The 16038-nt window shown below is 37.0% G+C and overlaps 1 protein-coding gene and 1 pseudogene across 5 annotated transcripts in view; one reads left to right on the top strand and one right to left on the bottom strand.

The window, feature by feature from the left end:
- The window catches only part of Adgrl3 (adhesion G protein-coupled receptor L3), a 734036-nt gene that overhangs the window by 619837 nt on the left and 98161 nt on the right, over positions 1-16038 (bottom strand). The window lies entirely within an intron of this gene.
- Positions 14656-15976, top strand: LOC126506213 (60S ribosomal protein L27-like; annotated as a pseudogene).

Raw genomic sequence — 16038 nt, 5'->3', positions numbered from 1 at the left:
TCCCCACAGTTTCGGATTAATAGTCTCTGTAATGAACGTAAAATACTCCATTTCTAACAATGTTTCTGTTGTTATTTTCACAGAAGAGGCCCCACAGAAGCTGTATTTCCTGGTTCCTGAAAACAGCACTCACCAGTTGTCATCCTGGGTAAGTACATTAGAATCCCAGCTTCAGGTTTGCTTCAACAACAATAACAAAAGGCAGAATTAACACGGGACTGCTGTAAAGGAAACACAGACTAACTAAGGATGAAATGTAGTTGCTACTGCTACATCAACATAAAATTATACTATTTGAAATATCCCTAGAATATTAAAATTCCCGATGGGAAATCAAAGAAAATCCACTTTTGACTCTTCACACATGCAATTTCTTGTTCTGACACAACTGCACTTGTCACTACAGTTTTACCTGCAGTGAAGTAGAGATCAGAGCCCTCATCCTGATGAAGTACTCCAATGACTCTTAACCTAACGACTGAGTGTCCAGCGCCTCCTTCATGGTGCAGGCCAGCCAGGACTATCTCACAATGCAGAGCGGCAGGCCTGCAGCAGTGAGTTCGTTTGCTGGTTCTGAGGAGGAATGCTGGAAAATTCTACTACCTCTCTGCCTCACAACTCATAACCTTTTCCAATGATATCTCATGCTCCTCCACACAATCCAGAGATTAAAGAAGACATATTGGCCCTTTTGCAGATCAGAGAGATTGAGAAGCTAAAGGGTTTGCAAGATAGCAAAATCAGAAAGAAAATGATTATTTTAAGTTCCTGTAAGCTGTTACAGAGATGTACTGAAGATGAAGAAAGACATCTCTCTCTCTCTCTCTCTCTCTCTCTCTCTCTCTCTCTCTCTCACACACACACACACACACACACACAAACACACACACACACACACACACACACACACACTAGTTCAGATGAATTCCAAGTACTTTTTATAGTGAATGAAATAGTAACATTTTTCTTTAGTGTTTATAGCAGACTGGAGAGGAATATATGATTTAAGAAGTATGCTGTTAATAACATTGTTATAGACCCTACTTACTATACACAAAAGAAAAACTTGTAATTTTCAATCTTTGTCTTTCATTTCCCAATCTATAACTATGGTTAAGTGACAGCATTTATTTCTCAACTAATTTTCAATCACACTTCACAGTTCGATATGTATCCTTCAAAACTGTACTAAATGAATATACGAAGAAAAAAATCTACTAAAATATATGCAAGAAGAGGCACACCAATACTTTTTGTCTTAAGGAAAGATGTCTGTGCTTTTTACAATTATTTAGGAAACTTGGCGGATGAATGTATTCAAACCACCCCTGAAATTAGGGCACGAAGAAAAGCTGTGTGTGAAGATCCCATCAACACTCAAGACAAATGTGTCTCAAAAACTACTGGGGTATTTTATTCACTCCCAAAATTTTAAATAACCATGTCTTCTTTAGCCATCCATGTTGTTAGCTAGGATATAGGCTCCCAAAACTTCCCTTTGATGTGGCTCTAGGAATGTATGGATGTTAGAAGAACATGCATTCAGGTCACACGATTATAACCACACAGTCAAGTAGACTAAAGATTTGAGACATGTAAGGAGATTTAAAAATCCCTGTTATTTCCACGTCCATAAGTTTCGGGGTTTAACTCTTTCTCCAAGCCTTTAAGAAAAATGCTTAAGACAATGCAATTTACCCCAATTTCTATATTATTAGGAGGACAAAACAGCCTTAATTACTTAATCTTGCATAGCTTGGGTGGAAGATGGGGCACTGAAGAAAAATACTTTCTTTTGTCAGGATCTAAGCAGACAAGCATTTTGTATTTTAAAACATTTATGTTTTTCCACCCTCCCCCTCTTCCTTTCCCATTTCCTCCCTCTGCCACACCCCATTTGTCTTTGTACCCCTACAAATATATGCCATGGCACATGTGTGGAGGACAGATAATGATTTGTGAGGGTCAGTTCTCCCCTTCTACTATGTGGGTCCAAGGGGTCAAATTCAGAACTCCATTCCTCAGCCTTGGTGGCAAGCTCTTTTTTCCACTAGCCTATAGGATCTTTAAATGATTGCAAGTGGTGGAGCAGAAAAAAAAAATTCCAATTCATCTCCTGTATCACTCGAAGTCCCTTTCTAGTTCAAAGTTGCCATACGAGCAACTCATTATCTTTCCCAGGGAACGCGCAATAGCCTTGCCATTCATCCGGTGCCGCCTACTCTTGCCCTTAGCTCACCTCCAGTTAATTATCCAGCCATGCCAGGCACTGGCATCTTTTCACAAGCTCAATTAGGTATACCATTTCTACTTCTTATAACTATCTAAGTTACATATTTCTTACACTGGCATTTTAGAGGCCTAGGTAATTGAAAGTCACGCCTACCTGACATGTCACACTAGTCCAGCCACAATGGCTCCTCTAGGCCTAAAAACAACATTTGTTTCGGCATTCTTGCACTTGCTCTCCTAGACGATTTTCCACGGACAGAATCCCTTTCTAATCTGTGTCTCACTTCAAATTTTATTTCTATTAAGATACTATTAAGTATCTACCTAGCCCTCCCTCTCAAGTCAAGCGACACATACATAATCTAAATTATTTTAAACATGGGTATCACTCTCTGGAATAAGTCTTAGTAAATTATATAATAAAGCATTATCATTGTATTATCACCCAAATGTATTTCATTACCCTACCCACTGATCTTTTGATAAGAGTCTATTCAAGCACTCCCTACATTATCTGTTTAATTAAGCTGAGAGTAATTATTCAAGTCACATGGTATTGTTTTTCTAACTTCTTTAATGTCATTCTAATTTTTTTTTTTTTTTTTTGGTTTTTCGAGACAGGGTTTCTCTGTAGCTTTTGGTGCCCGTCCCGGAACTAGCTCTTGTAGACCAGGCTGGCCTCGAACTCACAGAGATCCGCCTGCCTCTGCCTCCCGAGTGCTGGGATTAAAGGCGTGCGCCACCACCGCCCGGCATCATTCTAATTTTTTTTAAAGTTTTATGAATATAACTATATGCAATAATCCAAGTAAGATGATTTGAAAGCACATCGATCTCAAAACCATAAAATACCTTGCACCAATTTCATTTATTTATTAATGAAACATGTATGTAAACTATGATGACCTAGAATCTTCTAGTTCACAACCTCAGTCTCCCATGTGCTGTGATTGCAGATATGCAGTATTTTATCCCTGATATGTGAGGTTTTTACTTGTTTGTTCTGCAGGAAGAATACAGCAAACACAATGTTGCTGACTCCCACACAGCCTTCTCTTTTCCCCATACCGACAGTACTTTCTCTGAGTTCTTTGCAGAGGTCTGCGTGAGGTTGCAGCAATCGAACTGCCACTGCTCTGCAAAGTTGAGAGTCTAGGTGTGAGCCCCAACAGCCAGCTTCAAATCTAAGAGCTGTAGGAAAGGCTCACTCTCCAATACAATCTTGGTCTTCTGGCTCTTTATCAATGTGGAAGCCTCCAAGAACCATATGTTCCACAAGGAAAAATAATACAATTAGTCTTTGTCTACAAATCATCATTTCTTTAGAGAAAACAGCCAAGAAAATTGCCCAGTACAAGTACAGGAAAGACACAAACTTTAGAATGAAAAAAAAAATCCTGTATTTATCAGCACACAATGGCCTGAAGTACCCTGAATACACTAGAAATATAAAAGTTATGGTTTGTATGAGTATTGTTCATAAATGTTGCTGGCAGAACTAAATGTTTCCAACTGACAGTAACTGATCTAGAAATAAAGAGATAATTAGAAAGATACAGAAAGTGATAATTTAATGAATGATGCTACAACGGCTAGATATCTACAAGGAGAAACATATCATCTAGACAAGGCCTGCTATCTCTCACAATTTTAAAAAAAAATTCTTAATTAATTTTTTTCCCAGACAGTATATTCCAATCATGCTTTCTTATTCCTCATCTCCTTCCAGGTCCCTCCACCTCACCAAAAATCCAACTCTACTCTTTCTTTCTCTCTTCCTTTAGGAAAGAAGTAGTCAAATACAAACAAACAAAAGAAAAAACAGAATTTTAAAAACAACAAGCAAACAACAATAACAAACCAAATCAAGAAGAAGAGCCAGAAAATAAATTTAGTTTAAACCAGAATAAATTTGACATGAATTAGGACAACCTTGCCTAAGATCTGTATAGCCTATTTATTGTTTCTTTATCAAAGGAATAAAACACATCTCAGATGCTGAGTATATATCTGAAACAATGGCCTGATTAAGAATATACGCATTTCCTCTCTCCAAGTTTATTTTTATAATATGCTGAGCATATTTAGAAGAATTAAATTTATAGGGTCTAGAAGCACTTGGAGTAAGGAGATTCAATTCCATTATAGTCCCCTGAAATGGGACCAAGAACAAAAGCAAATGAAAATTTCATGTATACAAAAACTAAGCTTTGAGATGATGATAAAGGGTTTCCTAGAAAGTCATAAATAAAAGTTCATAGTTTCCCAATCTCTTAGGGGGAAAAAAAGCAAAAAGAAGTTAAGATTTAATTTGAATTTGTCCTTTCATTACCCATGTGATTACCTAAATTAAATAATCTTTACAAATAATCTCTTTTAAGAGTAGGATACAATTCTGTATCCCGAGACCACTTGAACACAGCCAGGAATAAGCCAGATCCCAGGTAAAATTTGGAAGATTAGTATTGCTTATTGTTTTTGACAGAAATAAAATAGGTTCTGCTTTTAGTGGGTGCCTCAGGCTTTGGCTTGCTTATTTGTATTGTTTGAGAGTATCACTATGCGGTCCTAAAAAGCGCAGAAGGGCTGGCCTTAAACATGCTGTGATTATGCTCTTTCTGCCTTTCAAGGGCTGCCGTTGTAGATGGCAGCAACAACGCCCATCTCCGATTTACTTCTAAGCATTTTTCTTAGTTACTTTCAGCTATCAACTTGATACAATTTAGGAGAACTCAAATGTGAAATTGCGAAGATGGGATTGGCCTGTCGGTGTAGCTCTGAGGCACTGTCTCCATTGCTAGTCCATGTAGGAGTGCTCAACTCACTGTGTGGGGATACAGCTCCCTGTGGCAGCTGGGCCTGGGCTCTATAAGGAAGTCAGTAATCATGAGGTCGTGTGAAACTGAGAAGCGGAGATCCTCTGCAGCCTCTGCTTCAAGTCCCTGCTCTGAACTGAGTGTCTGCTCTGTCTGCCTTTAATGACCGACTGTGACCTTGAAGTAGAAACCGAAATAAACCTTTTCCTTCCACAAGCTGTTTTTAATCAGTGTTTTTATCACAACAACCGGATGTAACTAAACATCCCTTGTATCTAAGTCAGGAAAAAACAAAACAGTCAGAAGTCAATAGTGTGGACAGCCTGACTTCTCTACTCAAGAACCGTCATTTAATAATTGATCTTGTAACGTTGTATCACATTGCGTTGGTTTGGTTTAATTCTTTCACTATTGGCTTTACAAAGACTTAAAATGTTTCTACTTTTGTAAGTGCTCTCATAATCTGCCCATGATCTCAGAAAATGGGCAGCAAAAAAGTATATCTGGAAAATTTTATTAACTTTGCTGTGGTTTTTATGAAATTCAGCAAGCAGAAGACCTTTTGATCATCAATTACATGTATGCTATTTAAATGGTGAAGAGTGCATATGCAGACATCTTTTGGGCAGTTCGAACTATGTGCCAAGAGCCAAACATTCCAAACTTACATATGCCCACACGAGTGCACCCTGTGTGTATGTGTGTGTGTGTGTGTGTGCACGTGCATGTGTTCGTAATCTATGTATGTGTGTGTGTGTGTATATATATNAGGTGGATTAACATAATTCCTTCTTTCCTCAATATTCTTGGCAGGAAAGACACCCCCCCCACCGGTACAAAAGCTGTTCCATCTGCCATTCTACTGCAAGCACAGTTCGTTTCTTGGAAAGATGATTTATGGGACAGCCAAGCCTACCTTTCATTAAAAAAAATACTATTGTGGAGATTGCCCATGAAATCTCTCGTGAGATCACTGGTGAAATTACAGAATGTCTAATACTCTGAACCCAAGGGTTACCAGCATTTTCTCTTCCCATTCCCTCAATTTTTCCAATGAATGACTGAGGTTCATGGTCTTATGTGAAGTCACTGCTCTACTACACATGATTTATCAAGAAAGGTATTTTCTTGAGAACCCAGTTCTGGGTGTGACAAATGATTGTGCTAATGAACAATAGGTAAATGTTTTGGTTAAAGTACCTGTCTGGTTAGTGATTCTGCATAGGCAAGGAACAGATGATTTACTGGGAACACTACAGTGGTAACTGCTGCTTTCTAATATACCGATTGTGTCATAGGAGGGAAGAGATAAACAGTTACGTGCTTAAAAAGATGTCCCCAAATTTTCCTTGGGTTTCATGGTCAGATATTTTGCACCAATCAGGGCACACTGCCATCTTTTAATACAGTGCGTTCGAATCTATTTAAATAACACAACAGGCAGATTCCTTTCTTCCTAACATTCTCACTCATCCCGAAAGTCAATCAAAAATAAAAAAAATACTTAAACCTTTATTATTTTCCTTATTAATAATAATGTATTTTTAGTATCTTTGTATTTTCTTGAGAGTCATTTAATTTGACTGACTAGTCTTGCCTCAACATGAGAAGCCAAATGCAATCAAAGAATTCTGCAAATGAATGACAAAGTAGCACTGTATCTTTTCATAGGACTGGCTGTTTAAACACAACAATAAGTGGAGGAGTTAGCTCTGCTGAGTGCGCTCTCCTAGTCCTCTCACTGCCAGCTGTCTTTTGAAAGGTTGGTAAATCTTTAGAATTCTTTTTTTCCAGTAGAGGTTCTACATTCTCATTTTAATAATTTCTATTTTATCTTTCCATTAATTTCTCATCCTAAATAGTTCCTATTCTTAATAATATACAGGCTCTGCAGGATTTATTTTTGTAACTGACTTTTACTTAACTAATGGTTTGATTTTCCTCTGAATTTCAGATGCCATTAGCTGTCAAGTTCAATTAACATATTAGTAATAAGCTGGGGATGACAAACAGGTTAAGAATAATAATCACACCTCAAAGCAGCCCTCAGAACACTGACTTAGGAAGACGAAACCATGTTTCTTTAACTCAAACAGATCTTTCAAGTGTAAGAAAGAATGAGCAAGTCACTAGAGCAAGCCTTGCTGCTGTTTTCCAAGGGATCTGAATTCTCCAGGTTTTCCCTCCCAGATGAGCGCATGAGACCATTTTAGGAGTATGTAGTTGGAAATTACATTTTCAGATAACCTACATTTTCTAAACCAATTTTAACAATTCTTTTTTTAAAAAAAATGCCAGTTTGATTGTAATTCCTCAAATGTTTCAGGAAGGAAAAGGGAGAGCGCAAAAAAAAAAAAAAAAAAAAAAAAGAAGTATTTTCACAATTCATCCTCTAACCAACTGGACAAGACTGGCTGTCAATTATCCAATGATCAGATCCAGGACGATGTGCTAGGTACCATCACTGTACCTCAAATTGGTTTTCTGCTAAAAGTTAAATTACATTTTATACACACAGACGCCTTCATTCACACTGCTTTTGTGTTTTAAAAGCATGTTTCTGCTCATTAATTGACAGTTACGATTCATGAGCATATTTGTCACAGAAAGTGCGACACATAAAGGATAGTTTCCTTTGAGGATAAATTGCTGACTTTGTAGCAGTAGATTATAACAACCAAATAAGACCTGAAAACTATCATTAATGCTAAGGATCCCTGATTTATATTCCATCCACGTGCCTCACTTGATACGTACATTTGGACAAGGCATTTATGGCTCGTCTTTCTTACTTCTCTAACATGTAAATTAGCAATAGAAATATAACCTCATGGCTTGGATTCGAGGTTGGCGGATCAAAGCATATGATGTTAAGCAACTAAAGAGTCACCCAAACATTTTCTGAATTCTTAAGGCCTTGTAGCAGTACATTTTCTTCATTAGCAATTTTCAGAAACATGTCTCTAGGCTCACAGTAATAGAAAAATAACCTGGAATACCGCGAGTATGGCTGTAAATTTCCCCTTAGCACCTAATTAGTTGACATCGAGCACGGCACCTCTATGCATTACTATGAGCTGGAGCTTTTGCGTGGAGAGCTACTACATTAAAAACAGAATTTTTGTACAAGAAATTCAATAATGGACCTAAAGTATTATACATGCCATATGCATTCAATAAGTATATTATTCCTTTCCTTCATTCTTTGCCTAAAATAGAAGTGAATTTTTACGTGGCTATATAGTAGGAGAATGTTAATGGTATCAGTAGTCCTTGGGCTCCATTTATTGTAAAGACCTACTTTTTGATTCATAAATTATAAATAGAAAGCTTTGTATTCGTGAGGATCTGGGGGAACAAGTGAAAAAGGAGAGAAGCAGAGAGGTTTCTTTGGGGTGATAGGGAAATTATAAGCTTTTTTTAAATGATTTATTTATTTATTATGTGCACAATGTTCTATTTGTTTGCTTGTTTTGTTTTGTTTTGTTTTTTTGTTTTTCGAGAGAGGGTTTCTCTGTAGCTTTGGAGCCTGTGCCTACCTCTGCCTCCTGAGTGCTGGGATTAAAGGCGTGCGCCACCACTGCCCTGCCAGGCAGTACATTTCTATATGAACCAAGAATTATTAAACAATTGCAGAAAACCATCAAATTTAGTTACCATCGTGGATTGACTGAGAATGGTCCCCATGTACTCAGATGTTTGAATACTTGGTCCACAGGTGGCGCTGTTATGAGTTTTAAGAGCTTTGGCCTTGCTCGCATGGAAGTATGGTACTAGTCTGGGCCTGGAGCTTTTGAAGGCACACCCCACTCCTGCTTCATTTTCTATGTCCCTGCTTGTAGTTCACGATGTGAGCCTTCAGCACGCTACTCCAGCAGCCTGCCAGTTCCCCACATCATAGACTCTCAGTTCTCTAAAACGACATGCCCAAACATACCTCCCTTCTCTACGTTATTCAGATTTTTATTTTTAAACACAGCAACAAAAAAGTAACTAATACAGTTACTAATATATTTTTGGCGTTTTGAAATATGGTTTATCTGTAGTTTTGGAGCCTGTCCTGGAACTACTCTTGTAGCTCAAATTGGCCTCCAGCTCACAGAGATCTGCCTGCCTCTGCCTCCTGAGTGCTGAGATTAAAGGTGTGCAGCACCACCACTGCCCAGCCTACTAATATTTTTTTTATTTTAAAATTATTTTTAATTTTCATCTCAATTTTTTTTGAAAATGATTTTTTTCATGCAATATGTTCTGATTATGGTTTCCTCATTCCCCAAATCTTTCAAAATCCTTCTCAACTCCCCTCTCATCCAAATCCATACCGTGTCTATATACTGACATTTTTAAGCTGGGAAACTGCATGAAAATCTAGATACTATGGTTCAGTTTAAAACTCAGAATATCTACTAGGAGTGAACCCACATTTTCTCAAAATAAAAATTTATTACTGAGGCCAAATATAAGCCCCTTCCTCTTTAAAGGCATGGGTCCTGCCAACTTTTAACACAAACCTCACTAACTTTTCTATCCATCTACAGTAACGTATACAATAGAGCCATTTACTTTAAGCTTGAACATCCTTTAGAAGAGTAGAAGAAGTCACATACTTTATAACAATATGCTTTTATCATATAAAACATTAACTAAAAGGATATCATCTTGCAACCTAAACCTAATCCAAAATTCTTTTCTCAAGGAAGATAGTCACTAATAAAGTATGGTAACAATAGCATGGAAAGTTAACATGAAACCATTAAAAAATATCTGCAAAATCGTCTTTTTTGATAAATTAAGTGACCTGAATTATTTCAGCAAATACATAAGGTAAATGGTGGATAACAAACCGTTAGTTGTTGATTTTTTAATTAAACAATACTGCCTACCAATTTAAGGCTCTAAGCATGACACAGGGTGCTGCATCCTTGCTCACATTTTGAGTAACGGCATTCAAAGCCCAAGCATGGTAAAGCAGGCACGAGGACTGGTTCCCTTACTGGAATGTCAGGTGCCCTCCACAGGATGCTTTAGATGAACAGAACTTCCTGTCAATGGTCCATAATGTCACTAAGCATTCACAGTATTAATCACAACTCAACTCACTTCATAGATGCAACTCGAGGGGACAAACAATGAAGATTCTGAAAGGTGCAGGCACAAGGAATAAGAGACATGAGCATAGAAAAGGACCAGCGAATTGGAATTAAAAAAAAAAAGAATTCATGTATTATTAAAATGGGACACGTTACAAGACACAAAATCCTCAGGCATAGTATTATTAAACAATATCCTTAAAAAGACCAAAAAAAAAAAAAAAGGATAAAAGGATATGGATCCCTCCACTGCCTGTTGCCCTTCAGGTGTCTGTTACTTAGCAGTGTTACTTAAGTGGGGAAGATGGGAATACTTAATAAGTGTACCCAATAATATAAACAAACAAGTTGGAAGCCTCATTGCCTGACGCACACAGGGACATTCATCTCAAACACTACTGTGGGAGTTCCCTTGAGAACCACACAACTATTGGATAAAAATCAACCACCACTTAACTATGAAATGAGAAACAAGATCAACTCAATTACCAGAAGGGAAAACCCATGCATACAAGGAGTCCGTTACCTCTGCGAAGGCTCCAAAAGAGCTAGCCAGCAGGGTTGTTATTGCACACATATTCTACAGTGATCACCAGATGCTACACAATCAACATTGTATCACTCGTTTACCTGGAGTGTCTGTCACATCTGTGCACAGCGGTCACAGCTGTACCTAAGCCAGACAATGAATGTGTTCACTCTTGGAAAAACAAGGCATCTTGCATAGTCTCCTCTTATAGAACAGTGCCATAGAAACAAGGCAAGGATTTTGGAGTCATAGTTAAATGCATATCTTTACACTGTAGCCGGGCAAGGTTCAATGCATGTTTATTTCCTTCAAATACACCCTTCATGTAACCACTCGTGTTTCAGAAATACAATGGGAAGACCATTTATATAATTCACACTCCTCACATAAAAACACTTATTTAAAAACAAAACTCAAAAGAAATCTTTGCTAACCTAAAAGAGAACTCACTTTTCACACACTTTAAATGTCACTTGAAAAATAAAATAAGTAAATAAATAATCAAGCACTCTTTCTAATAAAAATATATGACTCCAAACAATCAAGAAATAGCATATTGAAGCATACGACAGTTTTTTTTTACAGATGTTTAAGTCACATCTATTCCTGGGTTTATAAAAAGCCCCACAGGTGTGGGACTCCTTAATACTATACTTGCCAAGGAAGAGGGGTACAGATATGAGTAAATCAAAGCTTATCAGTAACACCTTGAACTTTCAACACTTACATAGGATTTTTCTTGGTCCAGGAAAACATTCTAAGCAGGTAGTATTCATTCCATCATTAGTGCCTATCTCAGCCTAGGAAGATGTAGGGGCTCTGTTACCAGAACACAGGGATTCTACAGGAAGAAGATGATACCAAACTTTCTATGTAAGCATTCCAACCCCCACCTCTGAAGCAAGACTACTGAAGAAGCAAATGATGTCAAGCCTCTCTCTCTCTCTCTCTCTCTCTCTCTCTCTCTCTCTCTCTCTCTCTCTCTCTCTCTCACACACACACACACACACACACACACACATGATGCAAAGGAGATGTGTTAATTTCATAACAACAAAGCTCAGCTCTGGTCATCATACTTGTTGGTATTTGTACTCATTGATTCACTAATGTTCCAGTATATGAGATAAATATTATGTGTAATCATACACTGATCATACACTGTTACTTTTGAAGTTTCATTTATTGTTGTAAACCTACGTATCTTGAAGTAACAAATGCTTCCTACTTGTGATTGCAGGGAAGCCTTGCATTATTTCAGGAAACCCCTCATGAACAGAGTAAGTGTACAGTTTTCTAGAATGACTGTGCTAAGCATGACATCATCAGCCACTCAAATTCTAGCAGTTTTTTTTTTTAAAAATCAAATTACTTTATAGTTGTGTCTTGTGATCTAATGAATGAGTCAGAATTTTGGTTTGTATGTGTACTTTTCAATCATTAGCAATATGTATAATGATACACGATGCTGGAATTGTTTGAATGTGAACAACCAAGCCTTCAAAGGATTATACATAAAATAAAGTTCAGTTAAGGAACTGAAAGCTCAATTCCACAAACTCTCCAACTTTTAATTTAAAAATTTGTCTCTTTGGACAAAAGGAATTGCCACCAATCCTGAGGACCCAAGTTGAACACTTGAACCCACAAGGTTGAAGGAGAGGACACTCTCTCACTAGATGTCCTCTTACTTTTCATGTGTACTATGATGCATGGGACACACATGCATGTGTGGGCACACACACAAAAAATCATACAGTAAATGTCTCAATAATCAATAAACTATTTTTTAAAAAATGATAAAAAGTCCAACATCTGATTATTAATTGAAAGCATTGAACGCCGCCACATAAAGTCTCCATTAGTAGGCTATGTGTCACCATCTTAGGCTCTATGCGAATTCTTTCCTCCAATCTGTGACCTGTGACACAGAACCTTCACTCACCTCCCATCCCTCTGCTTCATAATCTTACCCTATTATTTCTTATCTTCTTTCTATCAATAAAAGTCAAGATGCAGTTACTCAAAAACACAAAGATTTCATGGAACCTGTTCTTGAACATTAGTTTACATCCTTTTTTTCCCTTTGAGTTCATGTTTTCATTAATATTACATATTTATCATTATCTTTTGCTTCTATGATGTGTTTTGAGACCAGAGATGATGATATCATCTTTACATTATTTTCTGGAAATCACATGGGAAATTATCTCCTGATAAAATTTAATGTATGCATAACAGATACCTCCAAATAATTTCTAGCCATTGACTTCTTGGCTTTGCCAAATTAGATTGGTAAGATATTGATATTGATTGGTAAGGTCTAGACTTTGGTTCTTTGGGGATGGTGATTTCTAAAGCCCAATAATAAGTGTCTAAAATATTGGCCATTAAATATTTGTTAAACTATTTCTGTGCTCCAAATATTAATAGTCATTCTATGATTATGGTTTCAGAGCTGTCTTCCTCAGAACAACTGATATTTGTTCTTATGGTATTCAAGGAAATAGTCTTATCACAACGGCAGAGTTGGCTTTTTTGCCACCAGGAGAATGAATGGAGGCAAGCACCGGGGAAAGATAACTGCTAGCCCTTTTGTGGGAGGTAGGAAATTTTGACACCAATGAGGATGGCTGGAAGTGTATTTAAAATATTGACACAGGATTGGCAGCTGCTCCCATTTTGCCTGAAAGGTTTACTACTGGCAGGGACTCCCAGCAGCTGCTTCTTGGAAATGGGAGAAAACATTTGGACAGTTAGGATAGCCTGATTTCCCCCCTTAAAATCTGTTTGGCAAAACTTCCTGGCACTTAATAGAATCCTGTAAAAAAAAAAAAAAAAAAAAGATTTTTTTAATGTCTTCACGTCTCTTTGTAAAACTTATATTGCTAGTATAGATACTATGTTCAGAATCTGTAATTTACACAATTTTCTTATTGCTGGATAATTTCTCTTCATTTAGCTTGTACAAATCAAGACTGGAATACAAGGTAATGTTAGTATTTTTAATAAAATGATTCTTCATAAAGAAACTTTCTGTTTGAAGAGATGATAGTTATTTTTCCGGCAGAGCATTTTAACAGGAAGATGAGCTTATAACAGAGACAGTGCTCCTCTACCACACTGATAAGTTCAAAATCTTCATTATGAAATCAATTTAACTATGCTGGGACTTTTGAGAATGCATTCTTAAGCATTAGTGACATTTACAGGCATAGTTCAAGCCTCTTAACTTAGCCCTGCGAGCGTCATCTGGTATAAACCAGCACAAACCATCTCCTCCACTCATGACCTCTCTGTAAGATTGTAAGATAACCACTACCCAGGGACATGTCATCTGTATATTCAACTTTTATAATAATTTTCTGAGCATTTCCTTTCCTTAATGGGTGTTCCCCTCTGACTTTAACTGCTTTTTCTCATTCACTTGCAAGTAAGACATGGCCTCTGTAGTGCTACCCCTTATCTGAGGCAGAGCAATCTAAAAGATATTGATTTATGATGGCTATGTAATTTACACACTCTGCAATTTTCCAGTATGATTTATTCAAAAAATAGATTGTACATTAAACTTGGCATTCATTATCCAAGCCTGTTCCAGTTTCGTATTAAACCTGTATCACATTTGTTTCGAAGATTTATGCATTTCAAGTATATGTAATTGTTTGGCAGATTTTAAGGTATTTGAAAAATCCAAGTAATGCTCTAGAAATATTTATGCTAAAACACTGGATGAAAGCCATTAACATTAGATACTTGAAGTTACATGAAGATAAACACTAGTATTATTAAATATATATATATGTGTGAATATGCATATGTAATATATAATACACATACGTGAGAAATACAATGAACATGAATTTTTATAGTCACATTTCAAGAAAAGAAACATAATCAAAAATTACAAAAACTTTCCATTAATAATAAATGTCATTTTATAGCATTTATCAATTTATAAAAATACTCACTCTTTAGCATGCTATGATTGCTTTCCTACCAAAAAAAATCCTAATATCTGATGATAAAAAGACCATACATGAATACTTTACAGATAAGAATAATGGGTAGCCTTAATTATTCAGCCATAAAAATCTCATTTTCACAGTAATTTTTAAAGAAATTTCCTTTAGTGCTTTGAAAATGCTAATGAAGTGTGAAGTTTTAATCACTGAGTTTTGCCAATAATTGAGGAGACATAAGCCATTACTTTCTAAGTGTTACCTAGATTCTTTCAATAACTGTTAGATAGAAAGATGCATAGATGATGGGCAGTTAGATAGACAAATAGATAGATGCATAGATGATAGATAAACCATACATCGATATATGGACAATGGTAGATGTTTATTGATGTTAAAAACGTTGTCAAGTCACCAAAGAAAACTACATTTTCCATATAACTCAAACAGAATTAAAATTTGGATTAATTGTTCATTTGTCAGGCTGATACAGATTCTGGGAAGGAAAACTAGTAAAAAAACAAAAACAAACAAACAAACAAAAAAGTCAAGTGATAGGCAGAGATGGCAACACGCTGAGGGTAGACGCCACCAATTCCATTGGAGACATAAAATACACTGCCAGCAAACTAATCAAGGGGTTAGCACTGTATCTCATTAGCTTTATTTCAGAATAAGAATTAAAGTCGTCGAGTATGCTGACAGGACCATAGGTCTTCACCTAAGATATTAATAGAGCAGAGGTGGTTCAGAGACACAGAAGAGTGAGAACCTGGCATCACACAATGGAATTGCATGAACCCACAAGAAAGCTTTACAATATCTATGTTTTGATTGTAATATACAACAGTGTACTCTAGAATGATGGAACTGAAACATCTTAAAGGAGAGAAAGGAGCAGCAGTGGCCTCCTTTCCTTACTGCTTGGAACTGGCTGCTTGCTGTCGTAATGGGCAAGTTCATGAAGCCCAGGAAAGTGGGGCTGGTCCTGGCTGGGCGCTACTCCAGACCCAAAGCAGTCATCGTGAAGGACGATGATCATGCCACCTCAGACCGCCCTTACAGCCATGCCCTGGTGCCTGGAATTGACCGCTATCCCCAAAAAGTGACAGCTGCCATGGGCAAGAAGAAAATCACCAAGAGATCCAAGATCATGTCCTTTGTGAAGGTTTATAACTCCAACCACCTGATGCCCACAAGGAACTCTGCGGACATCCCCCTGGACAAAACTGTTGTCAACAAGGATGTCTTTAGGGACACAGCCCTGAAACACGAGCCAAGGTCAAGTTTGAGGAACGATACAAGACATGGCAGAACAAATGGTTTTTCCAGAAGCTTCACTTTTAGGTATATTTTTGTTTACAACATTAAAAGTTTAAAAAAAAACCAAACAAACAAAAAGAGAAAGA

Source organism: Alexandromys fortis, unplaced genomic scaffold, assembly GCF_014885135.2.
Source record: "Alexandromys fortis isolate MF-2015 unplaced genomic scaffold, M_Fortis_MF-2015_v1.1 scaffold_0, whole genome shotgun sequence".
NCBI classification, from domain to species: Eukaryota; Metazoa; Chordata; class Mammalia; order Rodentia; family Cricetidae; genus Alexandromys; species Alexandromys fortis.
Note: the sequence above shows the minus strand (reverse complement) of the source record. Positions and strands in the feature narration are given on the sequence as shown.